The sequence below is a fragment of the Bos mutus genome, chromosome 4, assembly GCF_027580195.1.
Source record: "Bos mutus isolate GX-2022 chromosome 4, NWIPB_WYAK_1.1, whole genome shotgun sequence".
NCBI classification, from domain to species: Eukaryota; Metazoa; Chordata; class Mammalia; order Artiodactyla; family Bovidae; genus Bos; species Bos mutus.
The window spans coordinates 5,526,614-5,546,034 of NC_091620.1; positions in this window are offsets into that span (position 1 = coordinate 5,526,614).

The window sequence follows — 19,421 nt, forward strand, 5'->3', positions numbered from 1 at the left end:
GACTGCCACATCCACGGGGATCACGGCTGAGTCTGCGGGGTGAGGACGGTGGTCAGGAGCTGCCCCGTGTTGGGGTGGGGGTCAGGGTCGCGTGTGGAAGTGCCGTCTCACGATTGGGGTTTCCGCCTGGCTCAAGGCCACCCTCGGCAGAGGTCACGAGGGCAAATCAGCGGGTGGGTGCCAGCCCCGGACCTGCCGCTGACGGGCGCCCAGGTCTCAGGTGGACCCCCCCCCACTGATGCTCGTCAGAACATGGCTCAGCTGTTCATCAGCACCACTGGCTTCTTTCCCAGGAGAAGCGGACGGACTCCGCCCATGCCCGGGCCCAGCAGCTCTGACCGCGGCCCGGAGCGGGGGCGGGTTGACGGCGCGGCTGTGTTCCCTCAGCAGCCCCGGGGACGCGGCTCCCCAGGGCCCCAGTGCGTCCGGCAACTTTTCACCTCTATGTCCGGGGTTTCATATGTTTCACTTGATCAACAGCATTCCTTTTTAGTGAAGAAGCAGAATTCCGTTTTATGGCACAGAAATGACTTTCTCTGGCCGAGTAGCCGTTCACACAGTGACCAGGCGGCCCCGGACGACAGGGCGATGGATCTTCTGTTCCCAGGAAAGGGTGCGTGATGTGTGGGTCCGGCCGGGCTGCGGGCTCTGGAGGAAGGGCCGGGGCTGGCCGGAGTGCTGGCCGTGCCCTTGGCCCAGAGGCCTGGTTCTGGGCGGAGGGCTCCTTGCTGCACGATGGGGCCCAGGCGGGAGAGGGCGGGCCCCGGGGAGACCCTGCGTCCACCTGCCAGGCCTCCAAAACGCGGCCCGTCCCCGGGGGCGGCCCGCTGGGGCCCTGCCTGTGTTCTGTGCCCCCCAGGACTGGGGGCCGTGGAGAAGGACACGGTCTGCCCGCCAGATCCTCCGGCTGAGACGTGTCCGCTGTGTTCTCCTTCCGCGTCTTCAGCTGGTTCTGCAGAGGCGGGTTTTCCCTGAGGTCCAGCGCGCAGCAAAGGCCTGGCATGCTGTGTGTTTTCCGACGTGTTAACATCAGTGCTCAGAATACTGCTTGTTCCCTGGCTTCCGCCAAGGACACCCAAGGTGACGGCTAAAAACTGGAGTCCCTTTCTCTGTTTAGTCTCAAATACCCGGACGCCCCAGGGCGCTCTGGGTGACCAGGGAGGCGTGCTTCTAGCCGGGGTCCTCCCAGGACGCGGAGCAGGAGGCTGTGGCCTGTGAGCAGAGGGGCGCGTGTCTGTGCTGGCCGATGCTGCAGCCGTCGGGACGCGCTCACGGCTGTTCGGGTGGGACAAGCAGGCCCCACGGCCTCACCTGGCTCCCGCCCCTCCCCGTGTCAGAGCTTCCCCCTGAGCTCAGGCCCAAGCTGGACAGAGGGAGCCAGGTCGGGGTGGGGCTGGGGGCGACGGGGTGGTTCCTCTGCCCACTCGCTCTCACCGTGAACACCCGCTGCGTCTTCCGGTGGCCTTGAGGTCCCGTCACCTGCCGCATCATGGCTTCTGCCCCCTCCTCCTGGGTGCTCATCCCTGAGGAGCCCGTGAGGGGCTGCTCCCCCACCGTCTCCTCCACCCTTGGGCAGCACCACACAGGCCTGGTGGACGCCTGATGGGAGAGGAGCCTGGAGCGGGGCTCGGGGTGAGGGGCAGCACCAAGAATGCCTGCTGGGCCGAGCAGCCTGGGCGCAGGGCCAGGCCGGCCACAAGCATCCTGCTGCCCGTGGGCCACAGCTGCCCGCCCGCCACGCCCCCAGGCCCCATGTCCTCTGCAGGAGTCAACGATGGCCCTGGAAAGGGGTCCATGTCCCAGCCCCGAACCGTGAGGAAAATCGATCTTTGTAGACACTGTCCAACCAGCAAAGGGCCTGGCGGTGTGAGCGAGGGTAGCCCCAGAGCAGTGACTGGTGTTCTGAGGGAGGAGGGGGACACTGGGGGGAGCCCGGGGGGAGCAGGGGCCATGGCTGCCATGCCCTGGGTCACACCCTGGCCCCATCATCCTGGTCAGTCCATCATCCGTCAATCCATTGCCTGAGGGCCCTCATCTGGGAGATCCTAGCTTAGAATGCGGTTCCCGTGCCATAGCACTTCAACATCTCCACTTAAAAAACATCAAGTATTTCCTGGAAGTTCCCATGTGTCTATGTAGCTTAGAGGGGATTTTTCCTTATCCAAGGTCATCGCAGAGAAGACGGCTATGGCGCAATATTTCCTGTGGCCACGAGAGGGCGTCTCCATAAAGGAAAACGACTGGGCAGGAGCACCCCCCCCCCACCTCTGCCCCAACCAGCGGAGGCTGCACACACTTGCACACGCATGCACACACACCTGCACAACACGCACACATGCACACAGATATCCACACACATGCATACTTGCACATGCACACACAGGTATGAATACATGCGCAGACACACATGCACGCACACACATGCATACCTAGACATGCACACACGCACACACAGGCATGCACGCACACACCTACACACACACAGGTGTGCACACATGCAGACACTCCTTCCCACATGCACACGTGCAGACCTAGACATGCACACACATGCCTGCACACATATAACAGACACGAGCACGGGCACACACCATAGAGTAAAGCAGTGAATCAGACTTTAATAATGTTGAAGTTAAAGCTAAAGTGAGTCCAAGTGGGGGCCACAGGGTTTCCTGTCCCCTGGTGGAATGTAATTGTTTTACTGGAGAGCAGGGAGCTTTCTCATTCAACACTTACCATCTAGTCTCATCGTGTTATAAATAACACATCAAAGGGCTCATCACTTCCAAAGGTAAAATTTGGCTCTACCGAAAGTCCTAGATTTTTTCCTACACTCACACGCCAAGAACATTTCTACATCTTTTACTCAAATAACATCTGAAAAATGGTAATTTCTAGTTTTCTGGGATAATGGGAAAAAAAATCGGTTGTTAATATTTCTATCACCTTGTAGCTAAAATAATCCTGTGACCCTCTGCACCCCACACCTGTCCCCCACTAGGGGGCAACAAGGAGAAAACGCCGAGTCTGCCCAAACCTGCAGCAGAGCATGGTCATCGCCGCTGCCGGGGCTGTTCACGTGACCAGGCCCCCAGCATGCCTACCGGCTGGGAGCAAACAGGAGGCATGTGTCTCTGCCCTTGACAAAAGCTGTCTTGAACTGTTTCTGAAGCCTTTGGTGCAAACACGCGGCTGTTTCATTAATCCGAACTTTTACGAATGATTAGCTGTTTCTCCAGGGTGGGGTATAACGTCCTCATACCGAACCCCTTGGTTTTGTGTGTCTTGTCACCTCAGCGCATGACGTGTCTCGCTCCTGACACTGTGACGTCAGAGAGGGTGACACCTGGTGGCCCCGTCCTTGGCTCCCTGCCAGGCTGTTCTTGACACTGAGATGAAAAATTCAAGCTGCGGAAGAAATAAAGCAAAGGAGAAACAGGCAGAGGCCAGGCCCGAGCTGCCCCAGTCCTAACTAGGACCCCCCCACCCCCACTGCGCCACGCAGTCCCATGTAAACGCCTGGGAGGACTGGGAAATCTGTGCGGCGCTCTGCCTGGCCTGCCGCGGCCTCGTCCTCAAAACAACCTCCTGATCCAAACTCAGATGGAGAAGACCCTCCGGGGTCACCAGTCAATCCAGGGAAACACATCCTTCTGTGAGATGGGCTTCCGATTTTGTGCTGACGGCTGTGCGGGGTCTTCGCCGCGGAGCTCAGCCTTCTCTTGCAGCGCGTGGCTCGACTGCTCTGCGGCACGGGCGAGGTCAGCACCCTGCATTGGAAGGCGGACTCTTAACCCCTGGACCACCAGCGAGGTCTCTAGGCTTCCGTTCCGATGCCAGTCGACTGATTTATGGCATCAGTTGTTAAAAACATCACACTCCCCTGTGAACTTCAGTCTGACGCGCAGAGGGCTTACTGTCTGCCTTGAAAGCACAGCTTGTGGCAGTGAGGATGGGATTCAAGCAGCCTTCTGGATCATGGTGGCAGCTTTGCTTCATCTGGAGGCTCGAGAGTCTCCTGACACCACCCTCCCTGCTGAGATTCCAACCAGACCTTTCTGATCCCAGCGGGTTGGCAGGAGGGGGCCGGCAGTCACAGCGCCCTGTCGTCCAGATTCCAGATGAGGAGATAGAGGGTGGGCTGGAAACGTCTTCCCTCCGCCCCTGTGCTCTTAAATCTACTTTTTTCTAATCTTCAGCTTCATTGACGGGTCCTTCTCTGTGAGTCCCAGCCGTCTCGCGAGACTATAAATACAGTCTTAACTGCCAGCTAAATACATGTCATTAGAGCCAGGCGGCCAGCTTCGTTTCGGGTTCAGAGGCTGTTTGCACATCTCTGGAGTTCTCTTCCTTATATACAGTCTCTCTGGTTTACAGACTTTGATGCAATGTCTGTCGTCCAATCAGAAGCCCAGGCTCCGCCCCCACAGTGGGTTCCCTGGCAGAACCAAACTCTCTGCACGTGTGTCTCCCCTTCATCCCGGCTGTGGACTTGCCAGAACTGACGCTCTGATCTTGGCACAGGTTATGTTTATCACAGCCGGCTTAGAAAGAGCTGGAATTAATTAGGGAATGTCTCAAATGTCAGTCATTCAATGAAACTGTAAAAAGTAAATTGTGGTCTTTGGCAAGCAAGCATTTCATAAAATAAGATCCCTGGGATGAAATGGTCATTGCTCTGAAATATATACTTTTATTACTACTTTCAGGGACATGGATTAACAATCTATAAGTTCTAAATTTGATAGAAATAGTGGTTATTATAGCTGCCCCAGGAAATTCCCCAAGGAATTTCATGTCCAAGACATCACCAGAGATGGGGTAGTCATCAAAATGTGGTCGTTAGTCAAAATGTGGTATAGTTAAGGGTGTGTGTGTGTATGTGTGTGTGTGTGTGGTTAAGGGTGTGTGTGTATGTGTGTGGTTAAGGGTGTGTGTGTGTGTGTGTGGTTAAGGTGTGTGTGTGTGTGTGTGTGTGGTTAAGGGTGTGTGTGTGTGTGGTTAAGGGTGTGTGTGTGTGTGTGGTTAAGGGTGTGTGTGTGTGTGTGTGTGTGGTTAAGGGTGTGTGTGTGTATGTGTGTGTGTGTGGTTAAGGGTGTGTGTGGCGCCTCCCAGGTGTTCATCACATTTTAAAAACCATTTATGAAGTGTTCAGAATGATAGATAATGTGGAAAATACTGAAAGCTGAAGTAAATACAGGGAATGGCTACCCACTCCAGCATTCTTGCCTGGAGAATCCCATGGACAGAGGAGCCTGGCGGGCTACAGTCCACGGGGTCGCAGAGTCAGACACAACTGAGTGACTAACGCGTACACGTACATACTTACGCGAGCTGACCCGGGGCGGCCAGTGGGGGGACGCAGCCTGGGTGCCGGCGGCCTCGCCTCTGTCACAGTGAGCACCAGTAACTCCAGAGATCTCCCAGAATTGAGCATCCTGTCTCCTTCCTAAATGTGGCTTTGATCACACAGAAACATTTTCTCTTTTGATGCGTTGATGTTGATCACAGCAAACAAACTGACAACCGAGTCTGTGGGGAGCACTCGCAATTTTTCCTTTCTTTTTTTCTGTGGTTTTTGTTGAAACCCTTCTTTTTCAGGGTGGAAGGAACTGGTGGGCGGTCTAAGCAGGGAATGTCTGGAGAAGCCTCGCTGGTCTCGAAGCCCGGAGCCAGGATGAGAGCGTTTGCTGGACGGCGCACACAGTCCCGGGCGGCAGGTGCCTGGAGCCTTTGCAGAGAAACGCAGAGGAGGCTGCTGCTGAACGCCCTCCTGGTCGGGGAGGGGGGCTCCGTTCCCGCGGCTCCGTGGGGACGGTGAAGCCCCGGCTTGCAGGCGCGTTTGTGATCAGGCCTGTCTGGTGGGCCCGAGCCGATGGCAGCGGCTGGAATCGGAGCAGGGTCCAGGTTTGTCTGAAGTCCTCGCGCTCCTCAGTGGGGACCGGAATCCAGCCGCGTGGCTGCGTGGGGTGAGCGGTCAAGGGAAGCTCTCCGCAGACGACGCGCCGTCGTCGCGGGGAAGCGCGGTCCCTGCTGGACGGTCCTGGAGGGCCTCTCGAGACGAAGCGGCGGGACTCGCTGACCCACAGGCCTGGGTTTTCCACGACGTCTTTCGCGGCACCGTGGCCGGGATGAGAGGCACTCGCAGCCCCTGCAGGCCCCGAGGTGCCACGTGGCGAAACACAGTCACGGCGCATGACGCGTCCAGCTGTGCGGCCGCGCGGTAGCCACCTGGGCGGACAGTGGGCTGGAGGACTCTCTGTGCTCGGCTGAGGGCGTTTGATCCTGGGAGCAGCCAGGGGCTCACCAGGGTGCCTGGCGAGTGGAGGGGAGGGCACCACAGGGTGGGCAGCCCGGTGCGGTGGGGGGCGGTGGGGGCGTGCTGGGGACTGTGGTGGGGGCGCGGTGGGGCGTGGTGGTGGGGTGCTGTGGGGGCGTGGTGGGGCGCGGGGGGGCGCTGGGGGGGCGTGGTGGGCGTGGTGGGGGACGTGGTGGGGTTGCGGGGGGTGTGGTGGTGGGGCGCTGGGGGGGCGTGGTGGGCATGGTGGGGGATGTGGTGGGGTTGCGGGGGGTGTGGTGGTGGGGCGCTGTGGGGGCGTGGTGGGGCGCTGGGGGGCGCTGTGGGGGCGTGGTGGGGGCGTGCTGGGGACTGTGGTGGGGGCGCGGTGGGGCCTGGTGGGGGGGCCCTGTGGGGGTGCGCTGGGGCGTTCGGTGAGAGGGAAGAAGAGATTTAACCCGAGCTGGTCACCATGACTGGGTTCTCTCCGAGCGGTCCCCGAGGGCACCCACAAGTGTCATACCAGCCTCCACACCGGGCCGCTTGTGCAGGAGGAGTGAGACGTTAGCTCCACGTGTCCCGGTTGTGGCTCAGACGTTCTGCCACACGTGTGTGCACAGAAAACCAGCCCCCATCCGTCATCCCACCCGGAGACCAGCGCAACCCTGCGCACTCCAGCCTTCCTAAATCCTTGGTTACCTTCGTGAAAGTCAGGGCCAGAACGGGCGAGGAGAGCCCCTGGCAGGGCCCCCAGGGCACGCCTGCAGGGCTGGCTCTGGCCAGGTCTCTGTACCCAGCAGGTGGAACAGGAGAGGTGCTGTGGCCAGCGCCCAGCGCCCTGGGCACCCTGGGCTTGCGGCTGGGAACCCAGGGGCCACCGGCTGGCCTTGGGGCGGGTCCTGGCCTTGGGGTGGGTTTAAAAAGCTTTTCCCTGAGGAGGGACGCACTCACCAAGGGCATGGTGGGGCCGTTCCGGCCACCCAGCCAGCGCCTGGCCACCATGCCCGGCTCCCGTGGAACTGCCATCCTGACGAGGGCAGCATGTGTCCGTTTCACCAGCTCTCTGTCCTTACTTAAGTGGCATCTTGCTCTCATGAAGTGATGTGGCCTTTCCCCATCGCGATGACATCTGCCCACATCCTCTGTTGTGTGAGCATGTGCTCACACTCACGTGTCTGGTGCCCTCACAGGCCTGTGGCTGAGAGAGGTGTCGGGGCTGGGGCTGGGCCGCGGGCCGCGGGAGGAGACCACAGGGTTGTGTGGTCCCAGTCTGGGGGCGTAGCATGAGGGTCACTTCCTCCTCGATGGCGGCATCTTTTCCCTCCAGGCTGCCGGCTTCTCCTGGGGCCCTACTGGGCCCAGCAAGTGGCCCCCACCACCTGACCTCTCCTCCTGCATCCGCTCCCCAACGCCTGTCCCAGGATCCCCTTGGCCTTTGAGGGGAGCTGCGGTCAGCGGGGCGCAGCCGTAGCCCCTGCTGTCTGCCGAGCCCCTTTGCCCACTGCCGAGGGTGCCCCCGACTCCAGTGGTCAGTGCTGGACATCTCTGGGAGTGTTATTCCATCTCCACCACTGTTTTCCCATGTTCAGCCACTGCCAGCAGGCAGCTGCAAACGTCTCCAGGGGTCATTTGGGGGAGATGGACCCTGGGCATTGCCTGGTGCAGGCACCCAGCTTTGGGGAGGTGAGTGCTGAGCTTTGCGGAGCTGCTGGGAGCCAGGCAGGCTAGGTGCCCCCTGCCCTGGGCCGTCACTCTGTGGGGAAGCGGGGGGCCCGGAGGGGAGGGGGGCAGAGGAGGCTGGCCTCCGCCCTGCACGACCACCATTCCGGCCCCTCCGGTTCCCAGGGAACCAAGTGTGGCCGCCATCAGCTGGGTGGGGCAACGTTACCGCTGGCCCAGCAGCCCTGGCCCTGCTGTGGTCGTCGGGCTGGGAGCGCTCGCCTTCTGCCAGCTTAGAGATCATGACGAGAGAGAGACTGAGAAGTGGAGAGAGGGACCCTGGTCAGGGGCCTGCCCAGAGGCTCAGGTGCAGAGACCCTGATGGGCAGACGGTGGGCGGGGCTGGCCCTGACTCCGCGCGCATGAGCCGTCCCCCCAAGGGCAGTTGTGGGGTCACCTCATGACGGGGGCACGGCCGACAGAAGTGTGAGTGCCTGGGGGTGCAGCTGAGCCAACAAGTCGGACAGGGGACCCCCAATGCAACAGGTGATGGAGTTCATGGCAATGAGACATAGGAGAGCCAGACGGAGCCGGAAGAAGCCTCTGCTCCCCGCTTTGCTGATGGACTGTGGACGTCTCCTCGAGGGCAGCACCTGTGCCCTCCCTGCGTGGACAGGGCGCCCGTGCTCGGAGCTCGAGTGTGGGTTCCTGGCATCCCCAGGGCAGAGAGGCCTGCTCGGGCAGATTTCTTTCCAGGAGGGGTGTCACCAGACAGCAGGGACTTCCAGTCCTGGAGGGCCCGTCCCCTTGCCTCCCCTGCCCCCGCCCACCTGCCGCCCCCTTTCCTCGGGTGCTATCCCCCAACCTAGGCCCCCTGACCCTGTACACAGGGGCAGAGCTAGAAGGGGGGTGTCCTAAGCATCAGATGCAGGTGACCCGGGGCCGCAGGGTGGGTCTGTGGCGATAGCAGAACCAGAGCTTCCTGAGGACACTGGCAGGCACGGCCATCCCCTGGGCAGGTTCGAAGACAGGGGCCTGGAGGGCCCCCTGCCCCCTGTGTCGGGGCCCTGACCCCCCACTGGGCCTGCAGGGAGGTGATGAAGGTGAAGAGGAGTCATGGGTGGGATGGGGTCTGGGCCTACGAGATTAACATCCTCTCGAGGGGAGAGAGATTCCAGGGCGTGCAGGGGCGGGCAACGAGGTGGGGCTGGGAGGGCCGGCCAGCTGGGGCAGAGGCCTGGGGGTCTGCGAGCACATGAGCACCCTGGCCTGGGAGCTGCGGGGCCTGTCCTCCCAGCTGTCTGCCTGCGGCGGGCGTGGGCTCCTCGCCGGCTGAGCCAGGACCGTGGGCTGCGGCTGAGGGCTGGGGCACGTGGTGTGGGGAGCACCCACTTCAAGCTCTGCTCAACTGGGTTCTTCTGCTTCTTATGCTGAGGCCTCCGCTCCCGGGAAAGTGGGGGGAGTTGGAAGGAGAGATCTGAGTATTTTTTAATTATTTAAAATTTTCTTTTTAAAAGCGGATGCTGTTCAATAATTAATTTCCTCTAGATCCTGCTGTTTCCTACACAGAAACTTAGAGGCCAAGGGAAGTGTTGGAAAGAAAGCAAATTCAGCAACAGTGAATTTTCAGTGACTCAGTCCAGTGAGCCCCATCCAGGTGTCAGGCTTCCCCATCGCGTCCCAGCCCCGGGTCCCCATGCACCCAGGAGGGTGGGCACCTGCCCTGGACACGCTCTGTCCTGGCCGCACCGCCTGGATCTTTTGCCTTCACACCCAGATCTTGGCTCGAGGGGCTCCAGCTGGGTGGGGGCCCCTTGGGAAAACAGAAGAAGTCCCCCCTGGTGGAGGGGGGTACTGGCTGCTCCTAGGCAGGCAGGGCCCTGCTGACGGCTGACCATTCATTTCAGAGTCCAGCCCAGACAGGGGTTTCATCGAGTATTTGGCACCAGGGACCTGCCACTGTGTTCACACTGGAGGCGAAAGCAGATGGAATCTTGACGGCCACTCGGTCCAACCTCAGTGCGTCCAGGCGGAGGCCGGCCTCTCAGTCCCGGTGCCCAGCCTTTGTGCTGAGCCGCCCTCTGTCCCACTGGGGCCTTGTCTGTCCGCGTCTGCACACCTCCTTCCTACTTCCACGCCCCTGACTGTAGGTGAGCAGGACGTCAGCGGCATGGCATGTTGTCCCTGCCGTAAACCCGTCAATCCCACCGGGCACCACCTGCAGGAAGGCAGCAGTGAGTCCCGCTAAGCCCGAGGGCTCCCGGCTGTGTGGCCGGGGCCTGGTCCCCGCTGGTTCGGACACGCCCCTCACTGGGCGCGCAGGGAAAGCTTGTCTCCTGCAGCGTGCATTCTAGTGGCAGGAACGACACTGCCTTGGCTCTTTTTGGGTCCCTTGAAGTTTCATGTGAATATTAAATCAGTTTCTCATGTTTTAAACTCTATCAATCAGCTGGGTTCTGACCAGAACTGAACCAGATCTGTGGCCGAGTTTGGGGAGAATCGTCATCGTAGCAACACCGCGTCTTCTGACCTGTGATCCTGGGATACTTTTCATTTATTTAGACCTTTAATTTCCTTCAACAGTGTTCTATAGGCTTCAGGATGTAGGTTTTGCTTTTTTTGGTTAAACAGATTCCTAATTATCCCCTCCCCCTCTTTTGCAAATTCCAGGGTGGTCAGAACTCTGTTCACCCCCTCACCTTTTGGAGACTTCTCCCGAACTGAAATTCCATGCCTGTTTTTCACGCGGCTAGTGCTGTCGCTAATGCCCCGTGGTGACTAAGCACTCGCTGACTGTAAGCCTCCCGCTTGTGGGGCCTCGTTTGATCTTCAAAAAAACCTCCGTGGGGGGCACTTTCACCACCTTTGTTTTATAGACGAGCCGTTGGGTGAGCTGCTCGACTGTCCACACTTGACCAGGTCTGGCCCGAAGCTGCCCCTGGTGTCCACCTGCCCTGCTCGGGGCTCCGCGCCTGCAGGAGAAAGAAGAGGCATGGACATATCTTAGGCCTCCTTGGCAACTTGTTCTTTAATCAAAACATCACAACTTGTGACTCTCTTGATTAGGTCCCTCTGGCAGGGGCCCCCTGACTCCCTGCCTTGTCCCTGATTTTTTATTTAATTTTTTCCCACTCTTCTGATTTCTGGGTCAGAGACTTTGAGACTCATTCTTGCTTCAGATGGGCTCGGAGCTTCCGCCCGGCGTGAGGGATGGGGAGTCCAGAGGGGCAGTTGGGGCCCCCACAGTGCGGCGAGGGGCCTGATCACCGTCATCCTTGACCTCTCTTGAACCCTAATCCCTGCTGAGCCAAGGGCTAAAGGTCACGTTCTAAACTTACCTGGCTGGGCTCACCCCGGAGAGGCTGTCCTGGGTAGTCGTGGGAAGCGGGCCCAGGCTCCGAGCATCGGCTTGTCTCGGGAGGACAGGCTCTGGGGCCCCGGATCTTGATGCAGGAGGGCTCCCCCCATGCCCAGGGTGGGCGCTGAGGAAGGGGGAAGAGGGAGGAGAAGACCCAGGCCCGTTCTGGGCGGCACGTGCCTTTGGAGGAGGAAATCAGAGTCTGCATCACCGGACACACCGCGGCCCGTGAGCGGGGTCAGCAAGGGCACGTCCCGTCCAGGAGCGGGGACTGTGCCGTGTGACATCCTCCCCCCCACTCCTGCGGGAGGAGCTGGGGGGTCACCACCAACCTCTTGCTCCTCAGAAAGTGGAAGCCAAGGGGATGGAAGGCCGTGTGGGGCGCGAGGGGCCTGTGCTGAGGCTGAAGGTCCTTGCGAGCCTGCGTCCTTCCCTGTCCTGCCCTCGGGCCGCGGGGCTCCTGCTGCAGCCCCATCTCCCACCCTCGTGGTAGCCCCCCTCTTCGGCCCTCGCTGCTTCCCGGTCCTTCGAAAAGTCCCAGCAGCGCCAGAGGCAGCCGTCGGCCCCGCCACCAGGCCACAGGCTCCAGAACCCTCGGCTAACGGCACGCCCCTGTCACAAAGACCCTGGCTCACTAGAAGCCGGAGAGCAAGGGAAGTGGACGAAGGCCGTGAGCAGTGTTAATACCCCATCATGGAGAGTGCTGTTGTGTCAGAACACTCCTTCCTGCTAGGGAGCAGATTTGTGTACTTGTTTCGTTACAAACAAAGTGCATCCTCAGTAGACACAGTTGTGAGTCCTGCCATCCCACTTAACAGTGCATGTCCTGGACATTTCTCACGGCATCAGCCCTTTCCAGGACATCACTGAAATAGCTATGGAGCAACACCCTTCGAGCTGCTGCAGCGTGCTTGTTCTTGTTTCTTTTTTAATTTTATTTTTTAATTGGGAGGCCCAGATTTGATCCCTGGGTTGGGAAGGTCCCCTGGAGAAAGGGATGGCTACCCACTCCAGTCTTCTTGCCTGGAGAATTCCACGGACAGAGGAGCCTGATGGGCTATGGTTCACGGGGTCGCACAGAGTTGGACACGACTGACGGACTAACACACACAGACACACAAACACACACACTCTTGATTTACGACGTTGTGTTGGTTTCTGGTATACAGCGTCGTGACTCAGTTACTACTGCCGTATTTATTTTTTCAGATTCCTTTCCCTTACAAGTTATTAAAAACTATGGAGCAGACTTCCGTGTGCTGTACAGCGGCTCCTCGTCGGCTGCCCGTTTTATGCGCAGTGGTGTGTGTGTTAACCCCACACTCCTGGTTTACCTCCACCCCTTTCGCTTTGGTGACCACTGGTCTGTTCGTGTCTGAGTCTGTTTCTGTTTTGTGTGTGAGTTCACTTGTGCTTGGTTCTTGTTAAAGCTCAACATGGAAACACTTCTGAATCTGGCTGGCTCTCGTAGACAGCACTTCCAAGACAGGAGCTGAGCAGTGGACACACGCCCTGCTGCTCGCTCGCCAGCCCAGGGGTTGCCCACCTGAGGTGCGAGAAAGCCAGAAGGGAGAGAAGTAAACCCGCATGTGAATGTGTGTATGCACGCATGGGTGCACACATGTGTGCCTGAGATCAGACCCAGGCTGGCGACACGGAGGCCTTTGCCTGCTCCTCTCTTGGGGTGGAGGGTCCGGGAACCCTGACATCACCATATGTCACAGTCACACAAAGCCCACAGGGGTGACCCAAGTGGGACCCAGAGTCCTCTTGGGTGGGGCCACTGGGCGCGGGTGTAGCCAGGCGGGGCCGTGCTGTGGTCGTCGGGCCTGAAGACTGTGGATGAGGACCATAAACTGTGCCATGGGCGCCGGGTGGGTTACCATGTGGTGTCACCTGGTGGGAGGAGGCAGTGGTGACATTGGCCATGAGCCATTCTCAGGGAGAGGCTTGCTCTTCCAGGAGCCAGGCCTTCCCCACATCTGTCACTACCGAGCGTGTGCAGGCTCTCTGCTCCCCACGGGCCTCTGATGATGACGGGGGGCCACCAGGTAGTCAGGTTGCTGCCCGATCACCAGGGTCTTTTTTCTTTTTTAGGGAATACATTGTGATAAAGGAGAGTGTGCAAAGGTATTTAAAATAGCAGGCATCTTTTTTGATTCCTATTGCAAGCTTTTACCAGTATGAGAGGAAAAGAAATGTCTTCACTGGAATTCTGTGCTCCCAGCGGCTCTAAAAGCTTGCTTTCCTCAGAGGATGTCTAGGGGAGTGTGTGCCCCTGAAGGAAGCAGGGGTGGCCAGGAGCACCCTCCCTAGCGGGTGTGTCTCTCAGCTGCACGCACCAGAGGATCCTGGGGTGATTTTAATAAAAGGTCAGATCTGCTGCACACAGTCTTCTTTCCTGTGACTAAACGCAGGGCAGAAAAGATAGTGATGTGTCCCATTATTGACACCCCCGCAGCTTCTCGTATTTCCATTGCTGTGACTGCCTCTGGGTGTGTTTGTCTGCATTTTCTTTTTCAGATTAAAAAGAATTCTTTTTTTGGTCCCGTGGCATGTGGGATCTGGGGCTTCCCTGGTAGCGCAGTCTGTAAAGAAACTGCCTGCAATGTGGGAGACCTGGGTTCAGTCCCTGGGTGGGGAAGATCCCCTGGAGAAAGGAAAGGCTACCCACTCCAGTATTCTTGCCTGGGGAATCCCATGGAAAGAGGAGCCTGGTGGGCTACAGTCCACAGGGTCACAAAGACACAACTGAGCGACTAGTTCCTTGACCAGAGATTGGACCGGCACACCCTGAATTGGAAGTGCTGAGTCCTAAACCCCTCGACCACCAGGGAAGACCCGTGCATTTCTTCCTTAAAGTGCGATGAGCTTTGCAGAGCCCATTTGAGTCTGCAGAGATGTCAGTGTGGTTTAAATCTAAACCATTGGCAAAGGTGACGTTCTCATCTGACTTGATGGAAAACACCCATTTCAACAAGGAAAAAAACCACTGATTTTTCAGAGATGAATATTTTTTGCAGTAACTCTTGAAGAGCCATCAGTATGAACTGAGCCGGGAATCACCACCTCTCCCGAGCTCTCCTTCCAGAGCGGTTTTGAAGGTGAGCCCCTCCCGCTTTCTGGAGGGGCTTCCGGGCTGGACCTGGGCTCGGTGGGGATCCTGCGGGTTCCGCTTTGCTCTTGGCAGCTTGCCCAGACTCTTGCTAATTTATTCAATTCACCGGAGTTCAATGCAGGGCAGCGAGTCCCCAGATACGGCTTGGAGCAGCCATAAGAAATGTTTTCGTTGCTGCCAGCACCCGAGGCTTCTCTGGCGTCTCCTCGTGGGACGGGCACGCTGAAGGCTCTGCCCGCATAGACAACACCGCACGGTAACACCTCCCAGTAGAAAGAGAGGGTGTCTGTGTGTGCGAAGCGGAAGCTGAGATTCGCAGCGCCCGGCGCCCAGATTCCGCTGCAGGGCCCTGAGCGGGCACCTGGCTGGGCCTGTGCTGCTGGCGGGTGAGGGGTTCGCCGGCGGTGGGGTGACTTGAACGGAATCCTTCCAGAGAGCCGGCGGGCTACGCGGTGTGAGCTTCGCTGTTACTCCGTGGAGAGGCGGCTCGGGGTGAGGCAGTCGCGGCTGCCGTGAGGGCGTCGGCCCGAGAGACACACGCGCCCGCGGCCTGGTCGGCGGGCAGACCCTCCGCGGTCAGCTGGGGCTCCTCGGCCGCCGGTCCCCGGGCGGTGGGGGCCCCGGAGCCGGGAAGAGCCGCACCCTCACGGCCTGCTGCGGGGCGAGGGCTCTGGCTTGGCCGTGGTTTCCAGCAGCTGAGGTGCCGAGAGCAGGTCTCGGAGGAACGCGAGCCCAGCCCGGGACTGGAAAAGAAACGGGAGGTCCAACGGAGCTGTTCTCACACGACGTTCCCTCGAGCGCCAGCGGGGCTCCTCTCAGACCGGCAGTCGGGGCCTGTGTCGCTTTATTTTTGTGAAGACTGCTGGCTGCTGAGGGAAGGTGTTGTTTTAAATTTAGTAACGCGTGCTCTCGCGTCTGCCAGCGGGCATGGCAGCTACCGCGGGTTCAGAAGACCAGGCCCTGCCGGATTTTAAGCGACCCTAGTCCTCCCGCCCAAGCCGAGCCGAGCCGAGCCGAGTCGAGTCGAGCCGAGCCGAACCCAGCCGAGCTGAGCCGAGTCGAATCGAGTAGAGCCGAGCCGAGCCGAGTCGAGTTGCGCCGAGCCGAGCCGCTCGCTCCCGAGCAAGAGTCCCTGAAGCGGATGCAGGCGTGAGGCCGCCACAGGCACGCGTCCCCTCCTCCCGCGGGCGGCGAGCCCGCCCCATTGGCTGCGCCGCGTTGCCAGGACTCTGTTGCTAGGATCTCGCTGCCTCCAGCCCCGGCAGGAAACATGCCATGAATTATGGATGCTTGATTTTCTCGGAGAGGCCTGATCTGTGATGCAGATGAGCTCCGAGTTACCCCTTTTCTTCTGGCTTCTTAAGGGGGGAAAAAATCAGAGTTTTAAATCAGAAGCTGGCATTTACGAAGTCCCAGTTGTCACTAGAGGGGCTGGGCCGCCGGCGTTAATTCTTATGCAAAGAGAGGGCCAGGGGTCAGTGTCTGTTATTTGTTCTGGAAAAGCTTGTAGGATTTTTCACTGAACCCTGTGACCCTTTGGGGGCATCCTTTTTTTGTGTGTGTGTGATCAGAGACAAAATGGATAGAAACACTAGGAGTGGCATTTTCTGAATTTGAGACGCTTTTCCTCCGGGCCCGCAGGGCCGGGAGCCGGGTGGGGTCGGGTCCTTGGCTGGCAGATCACCGAGGACCCCTCTCCCACTTCCCGCTTCGGATCCCTCAGCCTCCACCCCAGAGGCAAAGAAACATTTACCGACAGGCTCCCGGGCCTTTCTTCCCACCAGCATGGCCTCGGTCCCGGGGCCCTCCCTCCCTAATGGGGGGAGCGGCCTGGCCCCCTTTCCGGGGCCCTCCTGTCCACAGCGGCATGTGTTTCTGGGCTGGTCTCCACACGGTGGTGTCTGCTGCCCCACTGCCCGGCCCATGGCAGGCCTCTAGAGGGGCATGGAGGGGCAGAGGGGTACAGAGGGGACAGAGGGCCAGGCACCCCCCAACCTTATCGCCTCCCCCAGCACTGGCCTCCGAGCAGCCGGGCTGGGCAGTGTCTGAGGGCCCAGAGCTTGGTTAACAACCCAGAAGCTCGTTCTGCAGTAAACGCCTGGGGGTTAGACCTCCTCTTCAGGGCCCGTCCTGCCCAGGGAGGGGAGTTGGCTGTGTGCCCCTTGCTGTGGGCTCCCACGTTCCACCCCTGTTCCCGTGGCTCCCCTAACCCCAGACCCTGCTCTGGAGGCAGGACATGAGGCTCCTGAGGACAGACGGACTCACAGACGTGGCCTCCGCGAGGGAGGAGGTGACCTATGCCCAGCACTCAACACAAGAAGCCAATTCTCTGGAAAAGCCTCGAAAATACCTGTCATTACCTGTCTGGACCAGCAGGCCGTCTCTCACCACCCGGAGCCCTGCGACTATTACGCGGAAGAAAGAGGAGAGAGAGAACTTTATTTCAAAGAGGCAGAGGCTTTATTCCAGAGGGACGGAGAAGCGGTTTAGGTGAAAATTACATTTGTCACCCCTGCATCACAGCGTTTATTGAGCGAGGCCCGGTTCAGCCCAGGAATTGCTAAGCATCGCAGGACCCCAAAGATGAGAGGAACAATCGACCGAACTTCCTTCCAGAACGTGGAGTCTGCGTCTGAAGTCTGAGCCTTTCCATCTTTTTGTTGCGGGGATGGTGGGGGTGTGTTGTTTTCAGAATCGCGGGGACGGTTTTCATGAAGAGCCATGGGTCACTCGCTCTTTCCAGGGTCACCTGGAGACAGTCACTAGTAACATCAATTGTGTAAGAATTTAAAAGCAGCGAAACAGAAAAGCTGGGAGTCCCTGGCTCTCTCCTGCGTCCACCCGCAGAGACGGCAGAAAGACAAAGGCACTCAGTTGGAAGAAGGCGGCAGAGTCCGGGTGCTGGATGCAAGCGAGCAAGTGGCTCGGTCCTTCCTGCCCGAGGCCTGCGGTCTCGTCCCTTCGCGGCGCGTTTGCGGCCGGCCTGGGTGCCCCACGGGGAGGTGGAGACGGGGCAATGGACAGAGTTGCCGGGGCTCCTGCAACTGGTGGAACTGGGGTGATGGGTTGATGGCACCCGCGCTGGAGGCCCACGAAGGGCTCCATTTGGGAGCTTCTGAGGCAGGGTCACAAAGGGTCAGACACGCCTGGGGCGGCTGAGCACAGACGCCGTGCAGACAGGCTCGTAGGAGAATGGTGTCTGAAAAGGGATGTTTGGTGTTACCCAGGTTCTTGTCATGAAAACAGTGAGACAAGCCAACACCGAGGAGAATCCACCCAGGATTCAGCCTAGACGGGTCAGGACGAGCGTCGCGTCCCACGTCACCGCCCGCGGGAGATGCACAGAGCGTGAGGACAGGCTGGGAACGGCAGGCTTGGGCCTGTGGACCCAACGGCCGAGTGTCGCTTTAGCGGATGAGAGCGGATGAGACGCGGGTCAGAAAGGGAGGTGGTGCTGGCTGGCCCAGGGGAGCCTGCGTCCCGGCCGCTCCTGGTTGAACTGATGAAGCTAAGCCTCCTGGTGACGACCCAGAGCCTTGCCAGCTACCCCCACGCGGTTCACGGGGACCCTGCACACCCGGGGACCCGCGGGGCCCGAGCCTCTGCGGGTGTTTCACATCGAGGAAGGGGGTCTCTGAGGGTGGAGGGGGTCGGGGTGAGGTCATGGTGCCTGAGAAGCGGGTGGGTCTTGGCCACGGAGACCAGGTGGGGTGCCTTTGTACCTGGAGAAGATGCTCGCCTGGCTGCCTCCGGTTGTGTAGAGCACGGGCTCCAGGCCGGAGACGGGGGAGGGCGGTTCTGCCCGAGCGCCCACAGGGGGCCGACACTCTGCGCGTGGTTTCAGGAGCCCGCGGCCGACCTGGTGGTTGAAGGTGCCAAGAAGCTGTGGGCGTCCTGCAGGATGTGGGCCGCTGTCTGACCGAGGTGGGCCCAGCCCAGTGCCCTGGGGGTATGGGCCCCGAGATACGGGTCAGGATCACAGGAACCGTGGGGGTCCAGTGCTGAAGACAGGCCCCTGCTGGTGCCGCGGGGGCAGGGGCGGCCCTGCTGCTGGAGCAGGCCAGGGCGCCCAGCCTGTGGCCCCCGCGGTGCACAAGCCAGCGGAGGGGTGCGGTTCGGACGGAGGGGTGAGAGCGCGTGTCTGGGCAGACAGGGTCTCTCCTGCCTCTTTAAGACCCGCTCCCCTGTCTCTGGTCTCCGTGTGTCAATGACTCTCTCTCCTGGGAACCTCCCTGGTCCCCCTCTGCTTTTGCACTTTTTTGGGGACTGGACAGCACGTGTCCTGAACTCGGGGTTCTTACGCCGGTCTTCGCTGTTCAGCACGCGCCTGGTTTAGGTTTTGCATTTCTGTTTTTTCAAACCGTTTCATTTTAGACACGTTCTTCTAAACTGTGTATATTTTTTAAGCTCCAACTGGAGAGTCTATTTTAACCGATAATTAAATTCAGTTGCATTTCTGGTGAAAGTGGATGACTTGGGATTTCTCGCTGTAATTCCATTTTGTGTTATTTCTCGGGTTTCTGCTGTTGCTCCTCCCCCTCCTGCATGATTTGCTGTTGGATCCATCAGGGTCTTTATCCCTCCAGGATCCCGTTCTTGTGGAACCACCTTCACAGAAATAGGACGCCCCATCCCCACACGAGCAGGCGTCTTCTGAACACACAGACCTTGGGTGGCTTCACCTTCTCCCATGCAATTTCCACCTGGCATTTTAATTCCATTTTGTTTACAAGCCTACCCTAAAAATTAGCTGTTTTTTAAAAATTATTTACTTATTTTTGGCCGTGCTGGGTCTCCGTAGCTGTGCGTGGGCTTTCTCTAGCTGCTGTCCGCGGGCTTCTCACTGCAGTGGCTTCTCTTTGCCATGGAGCACGGGCTTCATTGCCTGAGGCATGTGGAATCTTCCTGGACCAGGAATTGAACCATGTTTCCTGCCTTGGCAGGCAATTCTCAACCACTGGACTACCAGAGAAGCCCCCCAGACGAGTTACTGCGATCATCTGTTCTTATAG